A 14,850-nucleotide genomic window follows, 5' to 3' on the forward strand; every position below is an offset into this window, starting at 1 on the left:
GCTCCTCCTAAGTTGCAAGTTCTCCAATCTTTGCTGTGTTCAGACTTGTAAAATAGCTCACTAGTTAATGAGAGACACCTCAACATTAGAGAACTAAAAACCAAAGAAGATGCTATGTTATTATTACAGGTGGAGCATCCATTATCCAAAAATCCAAAATCCAAAATGCTCCGGGATTCAAAGCATTTTTGGGCCAACATGAAAAATTCCATTCTGACCTCATGTGACAAGTTGCAATCAAAATGCATGTGTACAACACACAGTTTATTCAGCGTCCCTAAGAAAGAACCTCCCAGCCTCCTTCAGCTGTGATATATGTTTTCTACATATGATATATGTTTTCTATCCTCAGATTCTCACATAAAAAAATACCTTGTACAGTAACTTTTTAATCAAAACGCAGCATCATAGGTGGAGACTGAAAGCCTGCTGTTGTTTGTTGTTGCTGTCATTTAACAGCTGACGCAGATATTCCAGTGATGCTACAGTGCTGTTTAGTTACACTAAACACATTCTTTCTTACTGTATTAATGATATGTCATTTTTTTACTGTAAAATTCTTATGTGAGAATTAATGTAAGAAAATGACTGTGTATTGGTAGCATATAAATTCAGAGTCAAGAACGATGGTGATGCCAAACAACCACAGACTGTCCACATGTGTGGCTGAGATAGTGACACCTTTAGTTTCTGATGATGGTTCAGTGTACACAAACATTATTTTATGCACAAAATGATCTAAAATATTATATAAAATTACCTTCAGGCTATGTGTATAAGATGTATATGAAACACATATTAATTTCATGTTTAGACTTGGATCCCGTGCCTGAAATATTATGTATATGCAAATATTCCAAAATCTGAAACACTTCTAGTCCCAAGCATTTTGGATAAGGGATACTCAATCTGTACCTTGTGTTATCTTGAGTGGAAAATAAGGGGGCTTTATAAAAAAATGTTTTACTCATGTCTGACTATTTTCCATTTCCCAGTTTCTAATTAAAGAGGGTCTACCAAGTAACCTCATAAATCTGTTCCAGAGCAAGAATGGTCTATAAAGTGCTCTGTGACTTAATGTCTGTGTTTGCCAGAAGCTCTGTATATTGCCCTGAGAACTGCAGAGAGAATTGCTTTTGTGTAATTATTCTGAGATAGCAGCATCTGTAAAACTGCAGAGTGCATCAAGATTACCATGCAACATGCTTTACAAATATTCCTGAAGTGTATCTAGTCTATCCAGGACAGAGAAATAAGGACTGGGGAATAAGGTGTGGGTGGCTATGAATGTCAAATAAAATATCTTTGTTTATAACCATCAAGTTTACTCCCACACATTCTCTATTTTTATATTATCTTCAACCCTCCTGTTCACGTGATGTGTTTCCAAAATACTCAGTGTCAGCTTTATGAACACAGGAATCACAACTTGTATGTCAGGATCCTAACAAGGGCATTCAAAATGGAATGATTCAAAGACAGCTGATTTGCAAACAGACTATTTAACAGTTGTTGGGCAGGGGAAGCATAAGATAGTGCAGTAGCCCCAGGTAGTAGCAGTTCAGCTGTTAACCACCCTTAGGCTCAGAGAGATGAGATTGTTACTGGAAAATGGAAGGAGAAAGTCTCACAGAAGCTTCCCTGAAAGGAAAATTATTCCTTAGTAGACTGACACAGCCTGCTCCAGGCAGTCCCAGCAGGGAGAGAACCAAAGAAATAATTACTCTACCATCACTTTCTCCGTCCTTTCAATCTCCTGCAGGTGCCGCCTGTCAACAAAACCCAACCAGTAGCCAGAGGACACTGGAACCGGCAAGTATAGTCTCTGCTGTAAACCTTCCACTTTACAGGGCAGGGTGGAGAATGATGGAAAGTGGAACTCAGGGGAGATAAGGAATGGGGAATAAGCTGTGGGTGGCTATGAGTATGAAACTTAAAATATCCTTGTTTATGAACATCAAGTTTACTCTCACAAATTATCTATTTTTAAATTATCTTCAACCCTCCTGTTCATGTAATGTGTGCCCCAATACTCAATACTACATGGGAGATATCCTTCATATGATCTTTATCCACTCTCCTTTGGAAGAGGAAAATAGGAGGTCCAGGATTGTAGTTAGGAGTGCAGACTCAGGGGTCAGGCTGCCCACATTCAAGGCAAAATCTACAATTTGCTGGCTGTGCAAACTAGTGTAAGATTTTTAACTTCTTCTTGAGTTAGAGTTCTCTTCTGTAAAATAGAATTAATATTGTCTAGGGACATCTCAAAGTATGGATAAGATAATATGTGTTAAGTGCTTAGAATAGTGCCTTGCACTCAATAGATGTTAGTTGATTGTGTTTTTTAAATATTTTTCCTGACAGTAATTTTTTTATAAATCCAATTTATTTGCTGATTATTAATGGATTCTAGTTACTATGTAGGTTCAATATAGTTACCATTTTGGTATGTACTTTCAAACTTATTTTCCTCTGATACATAATTTCACAAAAATAGGCTCAAGCTATATATATTATTTAGTTATCTACTTTTATTCCCACTCAATAGTAGAAATCTAAATATGTCATTCAGTATTTTTTGAAATCATTTTTAATGGTTGCATGTATTATTTTGTCATTTGGAGTTACAATGATTTACTTTAAATCATTTGAATGATGTACTTTATTTTAAAATGCTTCCCAGCACTTTGGGATGCCGAGGCGGGTGGATCACGAGGCCAGGAGATTGAGACCATCCTGACTAACACGGTGAAACCCTGTCTCTACTACAAATACAAAAAGTTAGCCGGGCATGGTGACGGGCGCCTGTAGTCCCAGCTACTCGGGAGGCTGAGGCAGGAGAATGGTGTGAACCTGGGAGGCGGAGCTTGCAGTGAGCCAAGATAGCACCACTGCACTCCAGTCTGGGCGACAGAGACAGACTCTGTCTCAAAAAAAAAAAAAAAAAGAAAGTATAAAAATACTTTAAATGATTTACTTTATTTAAAAATACTTAGGGCCAGGCACAGTGGCTCACACCTCTAATCCCAGCACTTTGGGAGGCTGAGGCAGGTGGACCACCTGAGGTCAAAGGATCATGGCCAACACAGTGAAACCCCGTCTCTACTAAAAAATACAAAAAAAATTAGCTGGGCGTGGTGGCGCATGCCTGTAGTCCCAGCTACTCGGGAGGCTGAGGCAGGAGAATCACTTGAACCCAGGAGGCAGAGGTTGCAGTGACCCAAGATCTCACCACTGCACTCCAGCCTGGTGACAGAGTCAAAAAAATAATAATACTTTAAGAAGTGTAGTTTATTTCTATTTTTTAAGCCAGGATAAGCTCAATATCCATGGTAATTTCACTAGGATCATGTCCTAGAAACAAAACTTTTAGGTCTAATGTAGGTATATCTTTAAGGATTTTTTTTTGCTCTAATTAATATTTTATTCTTCTCTTCAACATTGTGCAAAGGCTTCAACATATTCGACAAATAAAACTTTGATGACATAATCATTAATTTTCTCTGAAGTCAACCATATAATACTTTAAGATGACATGAAAGTTTGTACATGAGAGACTGGAGTTTCTGAAGCTTATATGTTCCTCTTTTGGGGAAATTTAAAGCGATGCGTTGGCAATACAGCAATGCAATTGTAGCTTCAAAAATATTAATTTCCTTACCAAAGGTTAATGTCCTACAACTGACCCTCCATACTTTGCTGTATTTAAAATTTGGGGGAGAATGAGGTTTTTTTAAACTTTATTCTTTACTAAAATGTGAGACTAATTTTTAGTAATGAATCTGCAGGTACAGATTTGTAGGTAGCAACCTGATGAGTTTACAGAGCCACTAAGGTCTTCAGTTGTGGGTATGTGGGCCTAGACTTTGGAGACATACAGCTTTGAATTCTGGTCAGACATAAGTTGTGTGACCTTTACTCCAATTTCTTCCTCTTTGAAGGATTGCTCAATTATGTCTGTGCAAAGTGCAGATGGATCTTGGTGAATAGCTGTGGATTATTATCAACTTAACCAGGTGGTCACTCCAAATTAGCTACTATTCTAAATGTCTTTTTCTTGGAGAAAGTTGACACATTCCCTAGCACGTGGTATGCCACAATATATTTGACAAATGTTATATTGTCTATTTGTGTTGGTAAAGATCAGCTGAAGCAGTTTGCTTCCACCAGTCAGGGCCAGAAATCCACCTTCATTGTCCTATTTTAGGGATATGTAATTCTCCAGAACTGCAAAGATTTTTACCTGCCAAAATTTGTCACTTCTCCATTTCACAATACATCATGTGGTCCAATGTGATACTGATAGTATTTGCTGATTTAGACCAAGTAAGCAGGAAATAGCAAGCATTCTAGACACCTTGGCAAGACACAAGTGGGTGGGAAATAAACCCCTTATAAATTCAGAGGACTGCCACCTTATTGCAATTTCCAGAAGTCCATTTTCTGGAGCATGTTGATATATCCTTTCCAATATGAAGGATACATTTCTGTATCTGTTTTCTTCTACCACTGAAAAAGAGGCACTGATCTTAGTGGACCTCTTTGGAGGTCAACATATACCTCATTTGGGCCTGCTCCTCTAGCCCACTTCCTGAATAACCGTAAAGGCTGCCAGCTTTGCGTAGGGCCCAGAACGAGAGAATGCAACAGCTCTAAGCTAAAGGCAAGCTGCTCTGCTACTCATGTTATACGACCCAACAGATCTGATGGTGCTCAAAGTGTCTGTGACAGATAGGGAGGCTCTATGGCACCTTTAGCAGGTAAATCACAGAAGATACCCTTAGGATCTTGGAGCACAGCTATGTCATCCCCTGCAGATAACTATTCTTTTGATGAACAGTGGCTGGCTTACTTTGGGGCTCTAGTAGAGACTGAATGTTTAACGATGGCCCAAGACCTGAGCTATGAATTGGATGTTATCTGACCCATCAAACCTTAAAGTTGAGTGTGCACAGCAGTATTCCATCACATGGAAGTGGTAAATGAAATTAGACTTATGTAGGTCCTGAAGGCACAAGTCACATGAGCAAGATTCCTGTGACCCCTACTCATACTACATTGCCCCTTCTCTCTCATCTGTCTTCTCATGGGGAGTTCCATGTGACCAGTTGACTGAGGAAGAGACTATTTGGTCTACTTTATAGATGGTTCTGCACAATACACTGGCATCACCCAAAAATGGCCAGTGCAGTACTCCTGTCACATTTAGGGATGATTCTGAAGGACAGTGGTTATGGGACATTCCCCCAGTGGAAAGAGCTTTGAACGGTTCACCTGGATGTTCATTGTTCCTAGAAGGAGAGATGACCAGAGTGATGGATTTACATTGATTTGTAGCTCCATTAACCTGGAAAGTAAAACTGTCCCCAGCCACTTTGTACTCCTTATGCCAATTAACCAGCAGGCTTAAAAAATGTGATTATTATTCTGATGGGTGGTTTATCCTGGCTATGAAGGGAAAATGGGGTTGCTACCACACAGTGTGGGTAAGAAGGAGTATGGTGGCTTGCAGGAGGTCTTCTGGGGTGCCTCTTTGTATTTCCATATCCTGAAATCAATATTAAAATGAAAACAATTCAATGCAGTGAGGACTGCTAATGGTAGTGACCCTTTAATAATGAAGGTATGGGACAGCTCACCAGATAAGGAGTCATGACAAGAACCGGTGTTTGCCAAGGGCAAGTGTCATATGGAACAGGTGGTAAAAGAAGGAAGTCATAGGCTGGGCTCAGTGGCTTACGCGTGTAATCCCAACAGTTTGGGAGGCCAAAGCCAGCAGATCATTTGAGCCTCAGGGGTTTGAGACCAGCCTGGACAACATATCAAAGCCCCATCTCTACAAAAAAAAAACCCACAAAAACTAACCAGATACATCGTCATGCACCTGTAGTCTCAGCTACTCAGGAGGCTGGAGTGGGAGGATCACTTGTGCCTGGTAGGCTGAGGCTGCAGTGAGCCAAGATTGCACCACTGCACTCCAGCCTGGGCACACAGAGTGAGACTCTGTCTTAAAAAAAAATTTAAAAAAAAACTTTTGTTTTAAGTTCAGGGGCACATGTGCACAATGTTCAGGTTTGTTACATAGGTAAATGTGTGTTATGGGGGTTGATTGTACAGATTCTTTCACCATCTAGGTATTAAGCCTAGTACCCATTAGTTATTTTTCCTGATCCTCTCCCTCCTCCCACCCCCTGCCCTCCAGTAAGCTCCAATGTGCAGTGTTCCCCTCTATGTGTCCATGTGTTCTCATCATTTAGCTCCCTCTTACAAGTGAGAACATGCGGTATTTGGTTTTCTGTTCCTGCGTTAGTTTGCTAAGGATAATGGCCTCCAGCTCCATCCTTGTCCCTGCGAAAGACATGATCACATTCCTTTTTATTGCTGCGTAGTATTCCATAGTGTATGTGTACAACATTTTCTTTATCTAATCTATCATAGGGGCATTTAGGTTGATTCCATGTCTTTTCTATTGTGAATAGTGCTGCAATGAACATATACGTGCATGTGTCTTTATAATAGAATGATTTATACTCCTCTGGGTACATACCCGGTAATGGGATTGTTGGGTTGAATGGTATTTCTGCCTCTAGGTCTTTGGGGAATCACCACACTGTCTTCCACAATGGCTGAACTAATTTACACTCCCACCAACAGTGTAAAAGTGTTCCTTTCTCTCTACAACCTCACCAGCATCTATTATTTTTGGACGTTTTATTAACAGCCATTATGACTGGCATGAGATGATATTTCATTGTGGTTCTAATTTGCATTTCTCTAATGAACAGTAATGTTGAGCTTTTTGCACTTGATTGTTGTCTGCATGTATGTCTTCTTTTGAGAAGTGTTTGTTCATGTCCTTTGCCCACTTTTTAATGGAGTTGTTTTTTTCTTATAAATTTGTTCCTTACAGATGCTGGATATTAGACCTTTGTCAGCTGCATAGATTGCAAAAAGTTTCTCCCATTCTGTAGGTTGTCTGGTCACTCTGAAGATAGGTAAAAGAAAGAAGTTATAAACACTAGCTACAACCTTGTTCCCTGTCATAGAAATGAAGACTAAACAGTTAACATCAGAATTCCTCTTTTGGTGGAGGGGAGGGAAGCATAAGGAATTCCTTTCTATTTTTCTCTTTTGTTTTTTATCAAAGAAATTAACTTGATACATTTTCTAGAGTCAGAGTAGAACATACTGTCTCTCATTATAGGAGGAAGATGAGAGGAGGAGCTGAGTGTCCTCTGGAAAAATGGAAATGGAGTCAGAGGTAGGGGTTGCTGGATGAGACAGAGGAAGCATTTGTGGCACTATGTGTGACTGTTTTGGGGGTACTGGGAAGTTAATATCACATCTGGATCAACACAAGCGGCATAAACACAGTGTCAATGTAGCAGGAGCTCAGGAGACCAGGAGCACTGGAACCCAATTTACCTAGGCTTCTTTAAAGCATCAACAAAGGCTCTGAGAAAACAGAGCTGATGGTTAAGAACATTTTGACACCCTGGAAAGTGTTGTGCTGAGAAAAATATTGTGAACTGGGGAGCTGTGAGGAGCCTGCTAGGGAAAGAAGAGTCACAACTGACAGGACAGTACTCATAATCTAGTCAAAGGATTTAGCCAATGTAAAGACAGATAGCATGTGTGGGTATTCATTGAGATATTCCTGAGCTGTAGGTCATTTACAGCAAGAAGGCGGATTTGAAATAAAACCAGATATTTTATTGGGCCTCATTTCTTCAAGATGCTGTGTGAACATGAAGAATTCACAGGGCCAGAGAGCAAAGGTTAACACACTACAGCTCATGGGCTGAAACCAGTCTGCCACCTGTTTTTGTAAATAAAGTTTTATTGGAATTTGTATTGTCTATGACTGCTTTTGCACTACTTTTACAGCACAGTTGAGTAGTTGATACATAGACCATACTGCCCACAAAGCCGAAGAAAATATTTACTATTTAGCTCTTAACAGAAAAAGTTTGCCACTCCCACTATAGAACAGCATTATAGACATAAGTCACATTCCTGGGATCCATGAGACACATAAAACTGTAGGAACTACTGGAGTTTGTGTGCCAGTGACCCTTGGACAAAAGCGCAGAAGCTCACTGGGGGATTTTTTGGTTATTTGAAATGATTTAACATTTCCTGTGAGATATAATTTAATTAAGTAATAATAAAGGTCTAAAGTAGAGCAAAGGATTGCTTTCTATTGTCTCTTTTAGAGAACACAGGAAACTCACCTTTTAATGTCCAAATGATAAAGAAAAACTTATATGTGGGTATCAACATTATCAATCATTTGGAGATGATTAGAGAAAAAACAGATTACCTCAATGGAGAGGAGCAGTGACAGGGTATGTGTACGGTGCCTGAGTCCAGACAGTCTTTTGTGTTGGATACTCCAACAGGGGATCTTCAAATCTCTACTCTGATCAGTTCTGAAAGGCAGCCCAGAAGTTAAAGAAAGAGACTGTTGGGTTGAACATCTGAGAAACTAGGACACATCATGTCTTTATAGTGATTTGATTAAAATATAAAGGATTTTTTTGGAAAATGCTTTTGACTGATGTCTGTCCCTTAGTATCCTGGGCCCACTGACCCTATAAACAATCCCGTTTATTGCTGCTTAAATCTAGCAGGTTGAGAGGTATTTTCCCTAATCCTTGAACAATGACAAGAGACTAGGGATAAGGATGGCCACCAGAACTCCCAGCAGGAACAGGAATTTCCGTGTCTGATGGGTGGGAGGTGACCTCTGTTGAGACAGACTTTATTGGAGTTTTCTTCCTCCTAGAACACACAAAGATGCAGAATGAATTAATTTGTTGATGCTGCTGCATTATTAGAAGAGGCTTCTGGTGCTATGACTTCTGCCATCATTGCAGAAGTCAAGAATGCATTTTATTCTTTAATGTTTTCTTAAAATGAAAAGGCATTCTATCTTAAGAGACACTGCCAAAAGGCTCACATGACAGTGTCTGAGCTAGGCAAAGAAGTAGAGTTGAAACTGTCGGGGCTTTATAATAAATCATGTCTCAACTCAGCTAGGCTGAACTGTGTTTCCCAGAATTTCCTTGTGTTTCCAGTCAGGATGAGTCAGTAGACATTTTTCCATGTGATTTAGAGGGTGGAAAAGAAGCAACTATTTAGCCTTTTTATGCTTGGAACGTTCAAGCAGGTGTGTTTGTGAACCACAGAATACTATGGCCCATCTCCTGGGTTAACTCCTTGGTGTACCAGACCTGCAACTACTCCAACTTCCCCTGAATCCTCCTTCAGCATCTCTGAATCCTGGGCCAGGTGTGTAGTTAGCTCCATGATGAAGGGCTCCTGCTTCTCCTGCAGGAGGGGTTAGAGGCAGTGAGAGCTGACTTGGGTTCTAGTCCGTATTTGTGGAACTGCAGCTCGTGGTTGTGGTTCCAGCCTGTCCTTGTCCTGCCCACTGGACATTCATCCATCTTCCCATTTTTGCCACCTGCCTCATGTACTTGAAGCTTCAGTACCAGACATGAAATCAAGAGCCTTACAGAACCTGCTTGGCCAGCTCCCACAATTGCGTAAGATCAAATACCCAAAAGAAACGTGTATATCCCTTCCAGTGGCTCTGCTTCTGTTGCTGGATCCTGACTAATACACAATCAGAGATATCGAGTGAAACTGGGATTAGAAAACCAGTGATCTACTTTCATTTCTGCCAATTCTGGCTCTGTCGTTTTGTGAAAATTATTTTACTTTTTTAAGCCTCAGTTTTTTTAAAGTATATGCCTTTTACCAAATGATCCTCTTAAATTTCATTCCAGCTCTAGGGCTATCAGGTGACTTGATGATTGTATGTCCAGATATACCAGATGCTTCATAAATAACTTTCTAAGTGCAGTGTATGGAGATTATGTTATGATTGCATCTATTTTAATACTATCTTTGATGCTCAAGTACATAGCTTGTGTGAGAATAATGCCAGCTCAGTTCACAGTATGACCTTTCTACTCCATAGTATAATTTTGTAGAGGATGTTAAGCTTTAAAAGGTAGAGTTGTAAAAGCTAGGCTCTGGATAGGGCTGGGACTAGACAGGTAAGGTAAGCAAGGCACTTAATGCACATTAAGAAGACACTCACTCTCATGTCTTGCAAATGTGTGGTCAGCACTTGCATTACCTGCAGAGTAAGTATCTCCTTAAATTTTATGCCCTAGGCCCTCACTCACTTCACTCTCATCCAAGTCCTGATTTCTAGAGCCAGACTGCTAGGTTTGAAGCAAAGATCTTCTACTTGCAAGTGTGATTGTAGTTACAGCCTCTGTTATTTTGTTATACCAGCCTGAGCTAAGACATTTCTCAACTTTTTCCAGAAACTCAATTAGCAGCCAGGCTCTTTAACAGCAGATAGACACAAATTCAAAAGCATCACACCACATTATGTTCCACATACAGTATTGGTTAACTATAATACGCCAAGTAATGGCATTGCCCTATCTTGAGATATCTTTATGGATTAGAGAGGAACATTTTAAAATAAGAGCTGTAAAACTGTACTGTTGTAGAGCCTTAGATGATCAAATGACCTTAACCAAGTTTCTGATTAGTTTAACAGTATCGTTGGAAGAGACTTATTTTTCTGTCTACCAAACTGTAAGGCATTTGAGGGTAGGATCCATCTAATAATAATAACATATGCCAGTTGTTTAATATTTAGTGGCTGCAAAGTGTTATTCTAAGTGGTTTGCATGTATAAAGTCATTTAATCCTGACAACTCCATTAGATTTTTAATTGAAAATTAGATTATCAATTAATTAATAATTACCATTATTATTCCCATTTGATAGATGAGGAAACTGCAACAGAAATACTAAATAATGGCTAGAGGAGCTAGCGAGTGGCAGGTCTGGGGTCGAACGAAGGCAGCCTAGCCCCCAGAGCCCTGTCTCGACCCTCCGTCTCATTCACTGCTGAATCCCTAGTACTCATCCCAGAGCTCATCAGTTGGCTTCACTAAATGTTTATTGAATATATACCTAATGGCTGTTTTTATTAGATGAATGCCAAAACCAGTCACATAAACTTACTGTGTATTAAAACAAGGAAGTATCCAGGAAATGGGGGTGAAAATGTCATTTAGAAACAGAGGAGGAAAGTGTTGGAAGAATAAAGGCTGCATGCAGCAGGAAGTTTCGCTGGGAGTGGAGTGGCTGCAATACGAGAGGAAATAGCGTTACTGCATTTCTGCATTACTGCATTTTTACTTACAAGTGTGCAATCTTATACAAGTTATGTAATCCTTTTGAGTCTGCTTTCTCGTATTTAAAAAGGAGATAATCACAATATATATCATAAAGCTGTTTCAGAGGTTAAACACATATTTTAAGTAAAACACCTAAGAGGGTTACTGGCACATCGGTAGGGATCAATAAATGTTAGCTATCTTTAGTTTTACTTGCATTATACGCAGAACATTAGAGGCATGGAACAGTGTCTGACACATGGTTGAAATTCAATATATATTGACTGAGTGAATTAATGAATGAATAAAGATGGATCCATAAAGATAAATGGATGGCTAGATGGACAAAGTATGTTTTCTGAGTTCAGCTTCCCTAAAAAATACAGAGAATACAGAGAACAACCACTGAAAAATTATTGGCAATTATCTCTATATTGGAGGAAACAATTTAGAACAACCTCTGCTGGTCATGATTGGGTTCAGGGATATGACTGGATTGGAGGCAGTAAGGTGACTTCTTTCATTCATCTTCCAAGAAAACAAAGTACTACTATATTTGAACTTACCTGGTAACTTTTACTCTATGTTGTTGTCGTTGTTTTCAAAAATAAACAAATCCCTCCCCACTCTTTCCTTTCTCTTGCTTTCATTTGTGTTTTTTTAAGTGTTTCATGCTCACTTACCTAAATTACAAAGGTAACTTGGAAACACAGGGGGCTACATAATACGAGGTATAAGGGATTATGTACTGCCATTGTGAGAATCCCTCATACAATCCTGCCTTTTTTCTTTAGTTTCCCTCTTTTTGATCAGATTATGCTCCTGGTGTAAATCAGGCTCAGGACCAAGAGCCCTGGTGGGACCAGCAAGAGGGACACAGCAGGAGAAAGAAGAACAATTCCTATCAAAGCATGTTACTAAGTTTCTTTCTCTCAGGAAGTAATAACAGGAATGTTTTCATTTTCTCAGTTCTAATGATTTCATACTGAAAGAGAAAAAATAAGTCACAAGACCAGTGATCTCCATGGCTGGATTGGCTCCAAGAGAAATAATCCATGACAAGAATAGCTGGGAGTTGAGTCACTGTGCCCAGAAGTTCTGCAAACATGATTCAGGAGGTAATTCTCTCTGCTTTAGTGTAGCAGGGAGGTGTGGAGAACGGTCCACTAACATGTATTAACAGCGTGCAGTTTGCCAGGCACCATCCCTGAGGCTTTTCTTGGTTTAGCTGATTTAATCCTTACAATAAACATCTGTGATAGGAAGCAGAGGGAAAGAGAGGTTAAGCAAGTTCCCCAGGGCCACACAACTAAAATGCTGCTCTATTTTGCTTCAGACCTGGAAGACCTGGCAATGTTATCTTAGTTTGGAATATTAACCAAAAATATAAAATTACAAAGACAGGCTCCAAATAGTTCTTTATGCTTTGGAAAAGTAAGAAGTCTCATAAAATATAATTGAATTGTGAAAACTGTAAAATCTTCAGTCTAGGTTAAAAAAAGTAATTATGGAAGAACACAGAATATATATTACTTACATATGTGTTATAGTAATATTATTTACATATGTTTATATTTTAAAATATATAATATAAAATTACTTTTATATATAGTATAATTAAAAGAATGTACATGGTCTAAATACATTTTGATAAAAATAATATATAGTCTTTCATATGCACACATACACAGAGACATATATATAATGGAAACATACAGAATGGTAACAGGTTTTTACCAACATTGCTTGTAGCTAATGTAGAACATACTTGAGAAAATGGCTTCTGTGAAAGACCAGTTAGTACCAAAATAATCTGGCCCAGAAAAATAGCCACCATTCTTGACTACATTAATAGAAATAGAATAACCCCCAAAGGGAGATGAGAAGCATTCTAAACTGCACTGATCATGAGTTTCTATGTGATGATTTGTGTCCATTTGGAGCTCCAGTGCTTTAAAGCTGAAACGAACCCTGGCCTTTCACCACCCTCCCTGCCCATAGTATGGTATATCCTCTTATTCCTTCCCTCTTAGCTTACTGAGAGTGTAATTTCCAACCAGTTAAGCCAAAGAGGACTATTTTCTAGAAAAGGGGAGAGAGAATGAATTAGCAGATAAATGAAGAGTGTGAGGGAGGCCTTGGGTGGTCCTAGGGTTGAAAGAGAGTTTTGGAGAAGCATTCAGGGATTTGCTTTCTACCAGGTGGCAGAATATAGGGAAAGATGGGAGTGTAAGGGGTTTGCATTTATGGAAGGATTCCAGATTTCTAAATGTATTGGCAGGAGCCAAGTTCCTGTCATGACCCTTGATTGGAGACCAGGGCTTCGAGCCAAACCATAAGGGATGATAGAGAACAATTGATAGAAAAATTCATTCATTTCCTGAGAAAGTAATAGGAAAATATAAACCCACAAACAAAAAGTGACCTTCCCATGCTCCCAGAGGGGTAACAGAATTGACAGTGGAAGGAGGGATTTTCCAGCCTAAATCTGGCCTATACACACTGTACTTAGGTAAGGAAGTGGGAAATGGTAGCCAAGTGTGAATTAAATAGCAACCCAACACCATTTTGGACAAAAAATGGGGCCAGGATTTAAGACATGGTGTGAAGCATCTGGTCAATTTCTTTGACCCGGAAATTCTAATTTCTGGAATGCATCGTATTGAAAAACCCACACAGTTGTACAAAGACGGACATACAGTGATATTCACTTCAACATTGTTTGTAATAGTGATAATCTGAAAATGACTTAAATGTCCAGCAAAAATACATTAATTAAACATTAAAATATGCCTATTAAATGTTGTCCTTGAAAAAAAATAGCAAGATTATAAGTACTGACATGGAGAGATACCCAAGATTTATCATTGAATTGAAAACCACAGCCACAAAACAACATGGATGGGGAGTGATTAAAGCATATTATGATCCAAGTTTAACTTCAGACTTTTATTTTGTTTATAGTGATGAATTTATAATATATAGATTTTAATTTTTATAATTAGAAAACATATGCAAAAAATTTAAGGGTATCAATGTGTAGCAAAGAAAAAAACAAAAGGAAGAATCTCCCTCCATAGTCAGGTAAAAAGTGAATGTGCTCTCAGGCAAACAGGAAATGAAGCAGGAAGAGGTTCCTTGAGACACTAGAAGGCAGGGGAGGGGTCTCCTGGGTACATTCTCCCTTCGCCTCCCACTGCCTCGCCTGGCGTTAAACACAGCTGGATTACATTTCTGCTTTCAGAAGTTTGCACTCAGAGTGACGGTCTCTCCTAGGAGGGGACTCTGAATTCTAATTTTGTGATCTGCCATCTCCAAACACTGTCCCCATTTTAAGTTGGTCCCAGCTTCACCCATTCATCTCCAGTCAGAGTTTCTCATGTTGGTTCTGCTGATTTCTGCTACTTTTGACCGTAGCCCATATTTATGTGTCGGTTGGAAGTCTGAAGTTTTCTTCACCATCTGGTTTCACTAAAGATAGAATGTGTGAGGATGTTTTATCTGATGCCTTCTTCCTCGTTATTATTCCAAAGTAGAAATTTCTGACTAAGCTGCTCCAGTGTTTTTTAATGGTATCATTTCTGAAGTTGGTTTCAATGGCCAATTTTGGAATTCATGGCTGAATATTAATTCTGTT

At 39.2% G+C, this 14,850-nt stretch overlaps 1 long non-coding RNA gene across 5 annotated transcripts in view; it reads right to left on the minus strand.

The window, feature by feature from the left end:
• Positions 1–7,394: 7,394 nt before the first annotated feature.
• The window catches only part of LOC109028559 (uncharacterized), a 70,927-nt gene continuing 63,471 nt past the window's right edge, over positions 7,395–14,850 (minus strand). For 4 of the 5 annotated variants that reach the window (XR_008669206.2, XR_002007567.3, XR_010135262.1 and 1 more), the window contains 2 exons: positions 11,059–12,466; positions 7,395–8,784 (listed from right to left, as the gene is read on the minus strand). This is a non-coding gene — a long non-coding RNA (uncharacterized lncRNA). The remainder of the gene's footprint in view (positions 8,785–11,058; positions 12,467–14,850) is intronic. The other variant, XR_008669208.2, reaches the window with a different exon arrangement.

This window comes from Gorilla gorilla, chromosome 8 (assembly GCF_029281585.2).
Source record: "Gorilla gorilla gorilla isolate KB3781 chromosome 8, NHGRI_mGorGor1-v2.1_pri, whole genome shotgun sequence".
Taxonomy (NCBI): Eukaryota; Metazoa; Chordata; class Mammalia; order Primates; family Hominidae; genus Gorilla; species Gorilla gorilla.